Genomic DNA, 2,500 nt, shown 5'->3' with positions numbered 1-2,500 from the left:
GAGTGTGCCAAGTAACTGAACGTTTGCAGATGTGTAATCTAATGTAATACAGTAATAAGTCAAATTCTGTAATACATCAAAAATGTTCTCTGCAATTTATATGACTAAATTACATGGAGGAAAATTAGAATCAGCTCACTTTGTTCTGACACGCAGTCGGTTTCAGACATGCGTTTCAGAACCGATGAGGTTGGTGAAGTGAGAACTGTATTATCTGACACCTGCAACCCAGCGCAGCTAAACACACCACGAGTGTGTCGCAAAGAACATTGGTGTGTTTGGATTTAGAAACGTGCTATGAAAAGTGTCAGTCAAAAGAAGAAACAGAATATACAACAAAGGACTGTGACGCAGACATCGTGAAAATCATACAATGTATATAATTGACACAATTTTTTTTTTTTCCAGGAACATACAACAGCAAATCGCCACAGTTTTGATCAAACTCCTCTACTGTTTTTGACAATCTGTTCATGAACACAAAATCTCTATTGGTGTTTACTGGAAAACAAAACAAACAGAAATGAATAAAGCATATATCAGAACATACTGTATGGTGTTATCTTTTCTTATTTTGTTTACTCATTTATTTATTTTGACTTGGCACATTCATATATGAGAGTGGTGCGTCAGGGACCTGGGAACAGTTAGCAGTTTTTAGGCTAACCCTATCGGTCTCTACTTAAGGTAGCACTGACTCTGTAACGTGGCTTCCAGATCAAGACCACCTTAAGATGAACCGGCTCACCATCATGGCATACCCACCACAGCTAACAGGACCTTACATGCACAGTGACATCACAGCGATCAGTTCTGTTTACTGTTTACACCCAAGTCTCAACAATAATTGATTCGGTGGGGTGTCACTGTGCTATTGATCACTGATCGCACATTCAGGCCTCTGGGGGCACCTCTGCGCAATCCCATGTGTCTGAGAAAGTGCTCGAACCGACCAGCGAACGTGGGACAGGACGGGGAAGAAGAGTGTTCGTTAGACAGGAAATGAGAGACACAGCAGGGTTATATGTTTTTGTCCTTTCTTGGAATGTGGCCCCTCGGAGAACATATGACTCATGTGGACGAGGCCGAAGGCAGGGACGCACCAGGACACGGGACAGGAGCCCTGATCGGGCTTTCTGTCCACAGGGGGCATCAGCCCCGGGGACAGGTGCTAACGTCTCACCGAGCGCATGCTACAACATGGTCAAGAGCCGCGCCGCATGCGTCAGTGGGAGTTCCGCTGATGAGGTCGTCACTGTGCGCCTGTGCCGACTCGTTCACAGGACGGGGGCATGTCATCACAGGCACTGAGAATGGAGCACCCGGCAACCGTGAGCCACAGAGTCTTTCTCACGGACACACACTTTTCACCATCCACATGCTGACACACACACACACACACACACACACACAAACATACACATTCTATGCTTAACTTCCAACTCTAAACATTTTTCAATCCTCTTTGCAGACATTCCCAGACTTCCCTGTAAGAAGTCAGCTATTCTCCCAACCTTCCCGCTCAGCTGGATGTCGGTGATGATGTCACACAGGCACACGCACAAACAAACGTTCTTTTAATAGGAGTGAGCACAGAGAGACATCTGGGTCACTGCAGTCCATCATCTGTCCACAGCTGCGCAACGCACACCTGACTGACTGAGGCATAGGGTCAGAGTGCAGCATTCAGAACGTTCCAGAAGGCTGTACGATTCCACACTGGCTTTACCAAAACACACGTCACTTCCAGTGAGTCCAAACGCATCTCATCTCTCTCACCATATTTGGTTTCTCTGCATGTGCCAGAACCTCACCACACACACACACACACACACAACTCTGCATATTCCAAATCTGTCGCAGAGATGTTAAAGCACACACACAAACAAACAGACACACTCATCTCTCATCTCACAGTTCTTTAAAAACACCGCGCTTCTTCCTCGCTTGCTGGTGTTTAAACAGCCGTGGTGTTCCTCCTCACACCGTGGCGGGCTGCGGCCCCGTAGGGACCCGCGTGCCTCGTGCTCAGCTGCAGCACAGGTAGGTGGTGTGTTCTGTGAGCCTGCGCTTTACTGCGTTCTCAAAGCTGCAGATGGAAGATGATGCTAATAAAAAACAATAATAACAGTAAGTATATCTGAAGCCATAAGAGCGAGGGGGCTCTTATGCTGCGTTGCCTGGGCAATATAAACCATTTCATCCATTTTAACGGTCAGACAACGGAGTCTTGTGACAACAGGGGTCATGTGAATTTGTTCGGTTTTGACGAATTGCGTAATTTCAGCCTCAGACTGAAGTGATCTGATCTCTCCTCACTATGTTAAAGAGAACTCAGGACTGGCAGAGTTCTGTCATGAATTCCTAAATGTGATAATGTTGTGGCTTGTTGTGGTTTGAAGTGTTTGGCTATAATAAATAATCTGAACGTCTAATTTTGTGAACCAATGATGCGTTTGTGCAGGATGCGTGGTGATGAGACCCAGCTACCTGCTCACAG

The 2,500-nt window shown here is 46.2% G+C and overlaps 1 protein-coding gene across 2 annotated transcripts in view; it reads right to left on the bottom strand.

Moving 5' to 3' along the window:
- Window positions 1-357: 357 nt before the first annotated feature.
- Window positions 358-2,500, bottom strand: part of gpc1b (glypican 1b) — a 64,037-nt gene continuing 61,894 nt past the window's right edge. For both annotated transcript variants that reach the window (XM_081722985.1, XM_035528602.2), the window contains one exon: window positions 358-2,500. This exon is cut by the window's right edge and continues 524 nt beyond it. The gene's annotated coding sequence lies outside the window, so the exon portion shown is untranslated.

This window comes from Electrophorus electricus, chromosome 11 (genome assembly GCF_041902795.1).
Source record: "Electrophorus electricus isolate QZ-2024a chromosome 11, ASM4190279v1, whole genome shotgun sequence".
Lineage (NCBI taxonomy): Eukaryota > Metazoa > Chordata > Actinopteri > Gymnotiformes > Gymnotidae > Electrophorus > Electrophorus electricus.
Note: the sequence above shows the minus strand (reverse complement) of the source record. Positions and strands in the feature narration are given on the sequence as shown.